This window comes from Eubalaena glacialis, chromosome 10, assembly GCF_028564815.1.
Source record: "Eubalaena glacialis isolate mEubGla1 chromosome 10, mEubGla1.1.hap2.+ XY, whole genome shotgun sequence".
NCBI lineage: Eukaryota > Metazoa > Chordata > Mammalia > Artiodactyla > Balaenidae > Eubalaena > Eubalaena glacialis.
The window spans coordinates 120,954,007-120,968,299 of NC_083725.1; positions in this window are offsets into that span (position 1 = coordinate 120,954,007).

Consider the following 14,293-nt stretch of genomic DNA (forward strand, 5'->3'; position numbering starts at 1 on the left):
ATTGCCTTTGCATCTTGGCCAAAACTCAATTGACTACATTTGTGTGGATCTATTTCTGGACTTTCTATTCTGTCCCATTCATCTATGAGTCTTTCCCTTTATTGTAACACAATGTCTTGATTACTGTAGCTTTTAGTAAAGTCAGTAAATAATAAATATATAGTAAAGTGAAGTGCAATCAGGTAGAGTGAGTCCTCCAACTTTGTTCTTCTTTTTATAAATTGTTTAAACTATCCTAGCTTATTTGCATTTCCATATGAATTTTAGAATCAACTTATTGCCATCTACAAAAAATTTGCTGGGGAAATGCTTGGATGTGCGAATCTTTAGATCAGTTTGGGGAGAGTTGACCTCTTAATAATACCGAATCATCCAATCCATGAACATAGACTATCTTTCTGTTTATTTAGGCATTTGATTTCTTTCATCAGTGTTTTATAGTTTTCAGCATAAAGTATCTACACATTTTTAGTTATATATTTATACCCAAGTATTTCATTTTGGGGATGCTATTGTAAGTGGAGCTACATTTTAAAATTTAGAATTTGAATTGTTCATTGCTAATACACAGAAATAAATCAGTTTTGTATATTGTATTTATACTGAGATCTTGCTAAACTCTCTTACTAGTTCTAGTTTCCTGAAGTTTTGGGGAGGATTTTCTATATAAACATTCATGTCATTGTGAATAGAGATGGTTTTGTTTTTTCCTTTCCAATCTGTATGTCATTTGTTTCTTTTTCTTGTCTTGTTACACTGGCTAGGCCTCTAGTAAAACACTGGATGGGAGCAGTAAGAGAGGATAGCCAGGCCTTCTTCCCAATCTTGGGGGAAAGCATTCAATCTTTCCCCATTTAGTATGTTAGCTTTTCTTTTAAGAAGATGCCTTTTATTAAATTAAGGAAGTTTTCTTATATTCCTGCTTTTCTGAGAGCTTTTTTTTTAAAATCATGAATGAATGTTGAATTTTTTTGGATCACTTTTTGATTCCTGTATTTTGAACCTCTGTTGTTTGGAGGCTGCACATCTAGGATTGTTCTCTCTTCTTGGAAAACTGATCCCTTTATCATTACGTGATAGCCCTCTTATCCTTTGCAATATTTCTTGTTCTGAAGTCTACTCTGTCTGAGATGGATATAGCCACTCCAGCTTCATTTTGACAAGTGTTTGCATGGCATATTTCCCACATCCTTCTACTCTAAACCTACTCATGTCTTTATATGAAGTGGGTTTCTCATAGGCAGCATCTAGTTGAGTCTTGCTTTGCTTTTCAACTTGACAATCTCTTTTAATTGGTTCATTGAGATTGTTTAAATTGAATGGGATTATCTATATGTTTGGATTAAACTTTACAATCTTGTTAGCTCTTTTCTATTTGTTCCATCTGTTATTTATTTTCCCCCCTCTTCTGCCCTCTTTTGGATTAAATGACTGTTAGTATTCCATTTTATCTTCACTATTGCCTTACTGTTTAAATCTCTGTTTAAAAAAATTAATAGTTTTCCTAGGTTTTATGATACATGTCTTTCATCAATCGACATGTACCAAATAACATCACATTGCTCTATGTGTCATGTGAGGAATTTACAACTGTATATTCTCAATTCTTCCCTTATTTGTGCTATTGTTTCCATAAATTATATTTTACATTATGCTGTAAACATACACTACATTACCACTATTTTTTTCTTTAGATGGTCAGTTATCTTCTAGAGCAATTAAAATGAAGAAGAAATAAATTTTATTTTTACCTTTATTTGTTCCATTTCCAGTGCTCTTTCTTTCTTTGTGCAGATACAAGTTTCTATCTGGCATCATAATCCTTCTGCCTAAAGGACCTCCTTTAACGTTTCTTATAACGAAGATTTTCCAGCAATGAATTATCCAGTTTTTGCTTTTCTGATAAAGACTTTACTTCTCTTCCTTTTTTGAAAGATATTTGTGATGGGTGTTGAATTCTGGGTCAAGAGTCTTTTTTTTCCCTTTCAGCCCTGGTTTACTTGGTTTCTGATAAGAAGTATGCTGTTAATTTTATCTTTTTCCTCTGAATGGAACATACCTTCATTTTCTGGCTACTTTCAAGATTTCGTTTTTTGTTGTAGGTTTTCAGCATCTGAATACAATATACCTTAGTTTCTTTTTTTATGGTATTTATCTTGCTTGGTGTTCTCCATGCTTCTCGGCTGTATGGTTTATTGTTTGTCAATAATTCTGTGAAATTCTCATCTGTTATGTCTTCAGTTATTTCTTCTGCACCATTCTTCCTCTCTTCTGTTTCTGAGATTCCAACTATGCCTGTGCTCTATCCTTCAACATTACCCCACAGCTCTTGGATGCTTTGTTCTGCTTTTTTCCTTCTCCTTTCATTATTTTTCTTCCTTACATTTCAGTTTGGATATTTTCTGTGGCCCCGTCTTCAGGTTCACCGATTCTTTCCTTGGCTGGGTCAGCTTTACTGATGAATCCATCTTTTCTGTTATGGTGTTTTTCACTCTAGTGTTTCCACTTGATTTTTCCTTCAAGTTTCCATCTCTTTGCTGAAATCTATCTGATCTTGCATATTGCCCTCCTTCCCATTAGAATCTTTAACATATTTATCACAGTTACTTAAAATGTCCTGACAGTTTCAACATCTGTACTATGAATGAGTCTGGTTGTTCTGATGGCTTTGTCTTGACAGTGTGTTGTTTTTTCTTGCTTATTTTAATAGCCTCATAATTCTTGTTGAAATCCAGACATCTTTTGGAGGATGGCAGAAACTGGGGTAAACAGTTTTATGCCTGAAAATGATGATCTCCTTCTTTTTGCCATTTTTTTTGTTGTTTGTTTGTTTGTTTTTGTTTTTTAGTGTGGGGTTTGCAGTCAATCTAGTTGAGAGTGGAGCTGGGTTTGGGTTTTTCGTTGCCATGGTTACCCTCAGAACACCACCATCCACATCAAATTCCTCTAGCATCACCTTGTGTTTAGTGTGGAAATGGTTATAGTTTTTCCTGGTGTCAGATCCACCTCCAGCCTCAAGTATTACTTTGTGCTGTGCCTCAGGCGGTGTGTCTTTCTACACTCCTGGAACTTTCCCAGTGATATTCCAACATCACCTGCTACTTGTCAGCCTGGTGGTGGGGTTGGGACTGTTCTCTGTTTTTCTGATTAAACCTATGTCTTGTGGGTATAGCCTTCTCAAGGCTCCGGCCCCACCTGCAGCTGTAATCCGGGCCGTATGTGTCTTATATCTCTGCTGGGGGTGCAGGGTCCTTATGATTCTTTCCCCCAGCTGCAGTGGGTTTTCACCAGTGCACTAAGTGTGACAGTGTGTTTTGCACTTGCCCCAGCATCTCAAGGCTTGTGCCCCACAGGGGAGATGGGGGAGAGTAGCCTGGGGGGTTTTCTTCAGTGTCTGCCGTTCCACTGCCCCAGGCCCACACACAAGGGATGTATTCATGGGAATCTTACCCGTTTCTGTGAGTGTCCCCAAGGTCCATGGGGACCTGCAAGTGGGGGTGCATTTCCCTTCTATCTGCAGCCCCAGGGCTTCTTTATCCTCTCCTAAGCCTTCGCTCAGCTACCACGAGTTTTAGCCGATGCTTCTCCTGGTGTCCTCTGTCCCAGGTCAGGAGGTAGTCACGCCTGTCTCCCCTGCAGGTGCACCTGCAGGGGCCCTGTGGCCCCAGCTCTCTGACAGTTTCCATGGATGTGAATTTCAGGTTGTTTGGTGCCTCTTGTTGTTTTCATTGTTGTGGAGAGAGGGATGTCCTTTCCAGCTTCTGCATCCCACATCCCAGGCAGAAGCTGGACGTCTCTTCTTACTTCTGCTTCTGAGGAGCCTCACAAGCCCCTTCCCATGGGAGCTCGCCATGCCCTCCTGAGGAGCCCTCACCCATCCTTAGCCCTTTGCCCAAATGGAGCAACCAGGGACCCAAGGGGTGGGCACCTAGCCCCAGACACTCCGTTATGTTGAGGTCAAGCCATGTCTAGGACACGTTCTCAACTTGGAGGTTCTGGAACTGCCAGGGGCATGTCCTAAGCGGGATGCTTAGGGTGGTCTGGGGGTATGGAGTTTCTACTGCTTCTTGGATGCTCCCCAGCCTGGCCCCCTCCTGGGGTCACCTCTTATGCCTGTTCCTGGGAGCCTCTGATGCCACCTGGGGCCCATAGCCCCCAAGGCCCATCCCTGGAAGTGCAGGCAGACTGGGATATTGAGTCTGATGTACGGGCCTTCCTGACAGTCTGGGGGTCAGTCAGGCCAGCGGTGGGGGTGGGGGGGGGCGGGTGGGTCAGGTTTCTGATTCTCCTTGGAGCACCCTATCCCAACCATGCCATCATTTCCCTCCACTGTCACCTGTTCTAGGTGGCCTGCCTCCTTGGTAATCCATAGCTGCCATGACTTATCATGCTGGGCTGGGGGACTTGGGCATTTGCAGTAAAGTGTGGGTATGGGGGCTCCAAGAATGCCCCAGGGGATCCCCTGAGCCCCAGAAACACTCCTTCCTGCACCCATGAGCTAACAGCGCCCTACCTCATTGTGATGCTCAGGGTCGCCACCCCTGCAGGTTTGCTGGCCCAGGAGCCCCCATGACCAGGTGACAGCTCTTCCTTTAGGTTTAATAGTGTCCCCTGGTGGAGGCATTCCCCCCCACCCCAGGATCCAGGACCTTTGGACCAACAGCCTAAACTGCTGGTTATGGAATCACAGATTTGGTTCTCTCTCCACTCAGAATGGATGACCAGGTACAGCACTCGAAGCTTTGCCCACTGGGAAGGTTTCCCCCGAAAGCTGCCCTTTAGTCCACAACCATCACCGCCCCTGGGAGGGCGGCAGAGCACAAGCAGGCCACGTGGGCTTCGCCTAATACACTTTGCTAAGCTGTCAAGGAATCATGCTCAGGCTTTCCCTCCCCCATCACCTGATCTTAGGGGACCTCCCCAGAAGACTGGGGTTGTGACCTGAATGCAGCATTGGTGGATGGCATGGGGGTTGGGCTCCTTGTTTATGTGGCATTCCTATGCCCTCTGCTTGGACCCAATCCCAGACATAGCTCTTCATTTCCTGATGTATCACTGCTGGGCTGGCCTGATCTTACAACTCGGTGGGTCCAACAGAAGCCAGCTCATGATGGGTGTTTATAACCATGTGGTCACTTGATATCCGTGGTCAGGCACTGTGTCTCTGCCAGGGGCTCCCTTCTAAATGGTATGGTTCTCTGCACGACATGCTCCAGAACCCTAGGGATCTGTGCTGTGTCTCTCCTATGGCTCTGTACGTATGGTGTCTTTCTCTATTGCAGGCGTCCCCGGCACCATGGAACTTGCCAGATTTTATGGTAAAGATTATGCAAAGTATTAGATCCCTAAATCTTTGTAGAGTGTATCTCCCATCTTGTAGGGTTCACGTGTCTTACTTGGAGCATCCAGAGTACTTGCCCCTTCTTGCTCATCATATCCAATTAACACAATGTCCTCTTTATAGAAAACTAGAGTGATTATCTATGGAATGTCCAGAAGTCCTTTTCCCTTTGGACCGTATTGTGACAGAGAGCAGGGGAATTAACATATTCCTGGGGTAAGACCATGAATATATGCTGTTGCCCATCCCATGTGAATGCAAACTGCTTCTGAGACTCCTGATGGGAATTGAAAAGAATTGGACAACACCTACATGCCACACACCCGAGGCTCCGTTAATCTAATCTGGTGAGGGCCCACCACATCTGCGCTTGGAGCTGCTCCCTACTTGGTTAAGTTTGTGGTGTCCACAGGCAACAACCACAATTCAGCCAGTCACTGGAGAAGCTGGAGTGGTGATATGAGCAGAGATATGATGGGGGGGAGGGCGCTACCCGGGTGTTAAGTCTTTGAAGGTGTCATCAGTCCCTGCCACTTCCCCTGGGAAATTATACCTTTTATAGCTTTATTGCAACATGATTGAACTATAACAGACTGTACATAGTTAAAGAGTGCAGTCTGATAAGTCTTGACCTACATGTATAACAGTGAAACCATCTCCACAATCAAAAGAGTGCATGTATTCATCACCCCTAAAGTTTCTTTATTCCTTTTGTATCCCCTTTCTCTTGCCCCTCTCTGCAGACCTTAGATAATACTGATCTGCTTCCTTTTTTTTTTTCTAATTTTTTAAAATTGAAGTATAGTTGATGCACAATATTATATAAGTTACAGGTGTACCATATACTGATTCACAATTTTTAAAGGTTATACTCCATTTGTAGTTATAAAACATTACCTTTATTCCCCGTGTTGTACAATATATCCTTGTAGCTTATTTTATACATAATAGTTTGTACCTCTTAATCTCCTGCCCCTATATTTCCCCTCCCCCCTTCCCTCTCCCCACTGGTAACCACTAGTTTGTTCTGTATATCTGTGAGTCTGCTTCTTTTTTGTTATATTCACTAGTTTGCTGTATTTTATAGCTTCCACATATAAGTGATGTCATACAGTATTTTTCTTTTTCTGTCTGACTTATTTCACTTAGCATAATGCCCTCCAAGTCCATCCATGTTGCTGCAAATGGCAAAATTTCATTTTTTAGATGGCTGAGTAGTATTCTATTGTGTATGTATATATATATCAACAGATGAATGGCTAAAGAAGATGTGATATATATATCACATCTTCTTTAGCCATTCATCTGTTGATAGACACTTAGGTTGTTTCCATATCTTGGCTATTGTAAATACTGCTGCTATGAACATTGGGGTGCATGTATCTTTTCGAATTCGTGTTTTCTTTTTTCTTTTTTTGGATATATGCCCAGGAGTGGGATTGCAGGATCATATGGTAGTTCTATTTTTAGTTTTTTGAGGAACCTCCATACTGTTCTCCATAGTGGCTGCACCAATTTACATTCACACCAACAGTGTACAAGGGTTCCTTTTTCTCCACACCCTCGTGACCGCTGATCTGCTTTCTGTCACTGTAGGTGAGTTTTCATTTTCTAGAGTTTTATGTCCATGGAATCCTGCAGTGTGTATTCTTCTGTCAGGCTTCTTTCACTCTGCATACTTACTTTGAGATTCGTCAGTATTGTTCCATGTATTCATAGGTCATGCATTTTTACTGATGATTAATATGAATGGATATTTTGTTTAGACATTTGCTTGTTAAAGATCATTTGGGTTGTTTCAGTTTGGGCTACAAACAATGCTGTAAATGTTCACATTCACGTACAAGTCTTTGTGTGGATACTTTCATTTCTCCTGAATAAATACCTATGAGTGGAATGCCTGCGTCATATGGTAGGTGTCTGTTTAACCTTGTAAGAAACAGCCCAACTGTTTTCCAAAGTGTTTGTACCATTTTCCATTCCCACACGTTCAGTGTGAGAATCTAGTTTCTAATATTCTCACCAAAACTTGGTATAATCAGTTTTTAAACATTTTAGCCATTCTAATAGCTGTGTGGTTGTAGCTAATAATTTTAATTTGCGCTTTTCTAATGACTAATTATGTTGAGCATGTTTTCCTGGGCTTACTTACCATCTTTTTAGTCAAGTGTTTTTTTCAATTCTTTGTCCAGTTTTACAGGGTTGTTTGTTTTCTTATTACTGATTTTTGAGAGTTCTTTGTATATTCTGAATAAGTCTTTTGTCAGAATATGATTTACAAGTTTTTTCTGTCAGTCTGTGGTTTGTATTTTAATTCTCTTAATACCTCCTTTCAAAGAGCAGAAGTTTAAATTTTTCATGAAATCCAATTTATCCATTTTTTTTTCTTTTATGAAGTTGCTTTTGGTGTCCAACACCAAAACATATTCTTTTGGTGCCTAACCCAAGGTCACAAAGATTTTCTCCTTTGTTTTCTTCTAGATGTTGCATAGTTTTAGGTTTTATATTAGGTCTCTAATTCATTATGAGTTAATTTTTGTAGATGGTGTGAGGTATGGGTCAAAGTTCTTTCTTTTTTAAATTTCTGCACGTGGATATCCAATTGTCCCAGTGCCATTTGTTGAAAAGACTATGCTTTCTCTTTTAATCGCCTCTGCACCTTTGTCAAAAATAGTTGTCCTCATATGTGTGGGTCTATTTATTGATTCTCTGATCTGTTCCATTGATTTATTCCTCTGTCCTTATGCCAATACCACCCTGTGTTGATTATTGTAGCTTTTATAATCAGTCTTGAAATCAGACAGTGTTAGACTTCCAAGTTTGTTGTTCTTTTTCAAAGATGCTTTGGCTATTATAGGTCTTTTAAATTTCCATATGAATTAAAAAATCAGCTTATCATTTTCCACCAAAAGGTTGCTGGGTGGTGGTTGAGATTGTGTTGAAGCTGAGAGTTTTTATCAGGAATGGATATTGTATTAATATGTCATTAAATACTTTTTCAGCATATATAGAGATGATAATATATTTTTTCTTTTTAGTGTGTTAATATGGAAAATGACGTTAATTGATTTTCAAATGTTAAATCAACCTTGCATTCCTGAGCCTCGTTTGACCATGACATATTACCTTTTAATATATTATACCAGGGTAATACTAGTCTCATAGCCTGAGCTGGGAAATATTTCTTCCTCTTAGATTTTCAGGAAGAGTTTGTGTGGAATTGGTATCATTTCTTCTTTAAATGTTTGGTAGAATTCACCAGTGAAACCGTCTATGTCTGGAGTTTTCTTGTAGAATAGAATTTTTACTACAAATTGGATATAAAAAAATATATAGGGATATATTTTCAAGTTATCTACTTTTTTCTAGTACAAACTTTGGTAGTTTGTGTCTTTCAATGAATTTGTCTATTTCTTCTAAGCTGTTAAATTTATTGTCATGAAGTTGTTCATAATAGTCTGTTATTATCCTTGGGTATCCGCAGAATCTGTAATGTCTCTTCCTTCCTGAAATTGCCAATTTTTGTGTTCTCTTCTTTTTTCCTCTGATTGATATGGTTATAGGTTTATCAATTTTCTTCATTTTTCTCAAACAACCAGCTTTTGGTTTTATTGATTTTTTTCTTTCATTGATTTACTCTGATTTTTATCATTTCCTTCTTTCTGCTTACTTTGGATTTAATTTAATTTCCAATTTAATTTTCTTTGTGGTCAGAAAACATACTTTGTGTGACTTGAATCCTTTTGAATGCATTGAGACTCAATTTATGGCCATAATGTGGTCTATCTTGGTAAATGCTTTCTGTACACTTGAAAAGAATGCTTGAGGGATAAATTAGGAGTTTGGGATTAACAGGTACACACTCCTATACATAAAACAGATAACCAACAAGGACCGACTGTATAGCACAGGGAACTAGAGTCAATATCTTGTAATAACATAAATGTAAAAGAATCTGAAAAAGCATATATATATATTTTATATATATAATATATATTATATATTTTATATATATAATATATATTATATATTATATATATATATATTATATATAATATATATATTTTATATATATAAAATATATAAAATATATAATATATAATATATATATATAACTGAATCACTTTGCTGTATACCTGAAAGTAACACAGCACTGTAAATCAACTATACTTTAATTAAAAATATTAAAAAAAGGAATGCTTATTCTGCTGTTGTCAGGTGGAGTGTTCTATTAGTTAAGTCAAGTCAGTCAAATATTTTGTTTAAATCCCTTATATCTTATCAGTTTTCTGTGTACTTCTATTATTGAAAGTGGGGTATTGAATCTCCTACCATAACATGAATTTGTCTATTTCTCCTTGTAATTTGATCAGTTTTGCTTCATTTGTTTGAAGCTCTATTATTAGGTGCATAAACATTTAGGATTGTTATATCCTCTTGAAGAACTGACCCTTTTATTGTTATGAAATGACCTTCTTTATCCCTGATAATATTCTTTACTGTTATTACCTCTCTAACTTTAATATTGCCATCCCAGCTTTCTTTGATTAGTGGTAGCTTGGCTTGTGCTTTTTCATCCTTTAACTTTAACCTATTTGTGTCTTTATGCATAAAAAAGTGCATTTTGGGGGTAGACAGCATATAGTTGGGTCTTGCTTTTTTATTCATTCCAACAATCACTACCTGTTAATGTGGGTATTTAGACCATTTATATTTAATGTGATTGTTGATATGCTTGGATTTAAATTCATCATCTTACAATTTGTTTTCTTTCTTTCTTTCTCTCTTTTTTTTTTTGGCCACACCACACAGCATGTGGGATCTTAGTTCCCTGACCAGAGATTGAACCCTTGCCCCCTGCAGTGGAAGCACAGATTCTTAACCACTGGACCACCAGGGAAGTCCCTTACAATTTGTTTTTTATTTGTTTTATCTTTGATTTGAGTGTTTTTCATGATATTATTTATTTTCTTTGTTGGCTTATTATCTATAGTCATTTGTTTTGCTATTTTCGTGGTTGTTTCAGGATGTCTTGTATACATATTTATGTTATTACAGTCTGTCTTCAAGTGATATTAGACCATATCCTATGTAGTATAAGAATCTTACGATAGTATATTTACATTTTCCCCCTCCTCACCTTTACACTACCATTGTCATACATTTCACTTTTACATGCTATAAATCCCACACTATACAGTTATTAATTTTATTTTAGTCAAATTTTAAATAAAATTTTTATTCTAGAGTAGTTTTAGATTTTCAGAAAATTTTCAGAGTCAGTACAGAGTTCCCATGTATTCCACACTCAGTTTCCCCATTCTTAACATCTTGCATTATTATGGTACATCTATCACAGCTACAGCTATATTTTAAAGATATTTAAATAATAAAAAAAAGTACGTATTTACTGATGTAGTTACCATTTCTGTGCTTGTTGTTACTTTGAGTAGATCCATACGTTTACTTGGTATCACTTTTCTTCTGTCTGAAGAATTTCCTTTAACATTTTTATAGTGAATGGCTGCTGGAAATTAATTTTTCATATCTTTTTTTTTATAATTATTTTATTTATTTTTGGCTGTGTTGGGTCTTCATTTCTGTGCGAGGGCTTTTCTTTCTAGTTGTGGCAAGCGGGGGCCACTCTTCATCGTGGTGCATGGGCCTCTCACTATCGCTGCCTCTCTTGTTGCGGAGCACAGGCTCCAGACGCGCAGGCTCAGTAGTTGTGGCTCACGGGCCTAGTTGCTCCGCGGCATGTGGGATCTTCCCAGACCAGGGCTCGAACCCGTGTCCCCTGCATTGGCAGGCAGATTCTCAACCACTGTGCCACCAAGGAAGCCCTTTCATATCTTTTGAATGTCTGAAAATGTCTTTTTAAAAATAAATTTACTTATTTATTTATTTTTATTTTTGGCTGTGTTGGGTCTTCATTGCTGCGCACGGGCTTTTTCTAGTTGTGGTGAGTGGGGGCTACTCTTTGTTGTGGTGCGTGGGCTTCTCATTTCGGTGGCTTCTCTTGTTGCAGAGCATGGGCTCTAGGCACATGGGCTTCAGTAGTTGTGGCACACGGGCTTAGTTGCTTTGTGGCATGTGGGATCTTGCCAGACCAGGGCTTGAACCTGTGTCCCTACATTGGCAGGTGGATTCTTAACTACTGCACCACCAGGGAAGCCCCTGAAAATGTCTTTATTTCACTTTTCAATAGATGCAGAAAAAGCTTTTGCCAAAATTCAACTTAAAAGCTTTTGCACAGCAAAGGAAACCATAAACAGATGAAAAGACAACCCTCAGAATGGGAGAAAATATTTACAAATGAAGCAACAAATGATTAATCTCCAAAATATACAAACAGCTCATGGAGCTCAATATCAAAAAAGCAAACAACCCAATCAAAAAATGAGTGGAAGACCTAAATAGACATCTCTCCAAGGAGGACATACAGATGGCCCAGGGACACATGAAAGGATGCTCAACATCACTAATTATTAGAGAAATGCAAATTAAAACTACAATGAGGTATTACCTCACACCAGTCAGAATGGCCATCATCAAAAAATCTACAAACAATAAATGCTGGAGAGGGTGTGGAGAAAAGGGAACCATCTTGCACTGTTCGTGGGAATGTAAATTGATACAGCCACTGTGGAAAATAGTATGGAGGATCCTTAAAAAACTAAAAACAGAACTACGATATGACCCAGCAATCCCATTACTGGGCATATATCCTGAGAAAACCATAATTCAAAAGGACACATGTACCCCAATGTTCATTGCGGCACTATTTACAATAGCCAGGACATGGAAACAACCTAAATGTCAAACGACAGACGAATGGATAAAGAAGATGTGGTACATATATATAATGGAGTATTACTCAGCCATAAAAAGGAACGAAATTTGGTCATTTGTAGAGTTGTGGATGGACCTAGAGTCTGTCATACAGAGTGAAGTAAGCGAGAAAGAGAAAAACAAGTCTCGTATATTAATGCATATATGTGGAATCTAGAAAAATGGCACAGATGAACCTATTTGCAGGGCAGGAATAGAGATGCAGACGTAGAGAACAGACATGTGGACACAGGTGGGGAAGGAGAGGGTGGGACGAATTGGGAGATTAGGAATGACGTATATACACTACAATGCATGAAATAGATAGCTAGTGGGAACATGCTATAAAGCAGGGGTCCCCAACCCCCGGGCTGCACAGCAGGAGGTGAGCGGTGGGCTAGCGAGCAAAGCTTCATCTATCACTCCCCATTGCTCCCCATTGCTCACATTACCACCTGAACCATCCCCCCACCCCCACCCCGTGCTGCCATCCGTGGAAAAATTGTCTTCCATGAAACCGGTCCCTGGTGCCATAAAGGTTGGGGACTGCTGCTATAAAGCACAAGAAGCTCAGCTCGGTGCTCTGTGACAACCTAGATGAGTGGGATGGGGGTGGGGGTGGGAGGGAGGTCCAAGAGGGTGGGGATATATGTTTACATATAGCTGACTCACTTCGTTGTACAGCAGAAACTAACAAAACGTTATAAAACAATTATACTCCAATTTTTTAAAAAACCCATCTTTGTAGTGAAAGTCTGCTGAAAATTAATTTTTCATAGATTTGGTATGTCTGAAATTGTCTTTATTTCACTTTTATTTTGGAAAGATACCTTCATTGAATATGGAATTCTAGGTGGACAGTGTCTTTTTCTTTCAATCCTGTTCCATTGTCTTATCTCTTACATTATTTCTGATAAGAAATCTTCTTTCCTCTATACAGAATGTGTCGTTTTTTCCTCTGGCATATTTTAAGGTTTTTCTTTAACAATGATTTTGAGAAATTTGATTGTGATCTGCTTTGGTGTAGTTTTCTTAGTCATTCTTGTGCTGGGGTTCATTAAGATTCTTGAATCTTTGGGTTTATGAGTCTCCTCAAATTTGGAAATTTTGGGCTGTTTTTCTTGTTTTAACAAACTTTTAACTTATAGAACAGTTTAGATTTACAGGATTATTGTGAACTGAGAGTTCAGACAGAGGTCAGAGAGTTCTGGTACATCCCACATCCAGTTTCCCTGATGATTAGCATCTTACATTTGGTATGGTACATTTGTCATAATTAATGAACCAATCTTGATACATTTTAATTAACTAAAGTCTATACTTTCCTCAGATTTTTTTCAGTTTTCCCCTAATGTCCTTTTTCTCTTCCAGGACCCCTTCCAGGTCGCCATATCACATGGAATCATGATGTCTCCTCAGAATTCTCTTGGTTGTGAGTTTTTCAGACCTTGCTTTCCTTTGATGACCTTGACAGTTTTGAGGAGTACTGGTCAGGTACTTTTTAGAATGTTCCTCAATTTGGCTTTTGTTTGATGGTTTTCTCATGGTTATGAGATTTGGGGTTATGCGTTTTGAAGGGAAAGACCAGAGAGGTCATCACACCCTGTCAAGGGTACATGCTCTCAACATGACATCACAGTTGACATTAACCTTGATCACCTGGCTTGGGATAGTGTTTGTCAGATTCACTATTTTTTTCTCCCTTTCAATATTATACTCTTCGAAGGACGTCACTGTGGTGTGCAAGCCACCCTAAGGAGTGGAGGGTTATGCCCCACTTTCTTAAAGATGGAGTAGCTACATAAATTATGTGAAATTCTTCTGTAAGAAACTTTGTCTATTAGCCCCGTTTGTTTGTTTATTCAATCATTTTTTGTATCAGTTTGGACAGGTAGATAATTATTTTATCATTTGGGCTATAATCCAATATTACTTTATATAATTTTTTGATCAAATTATCCCAGCTTTGGCCATTGGGAGCTCTTTCAATTGGCTCCTGTGTCCCTTTGACATATCCCCATCAAGGCTGGATTTCTTCTTTTGAGCGCTTTCTTACTTTCTGCCACTGCAAGATGCTCCAGGATCATCCTATATATTTCCTGGCTCATTTCAAGAATCAGT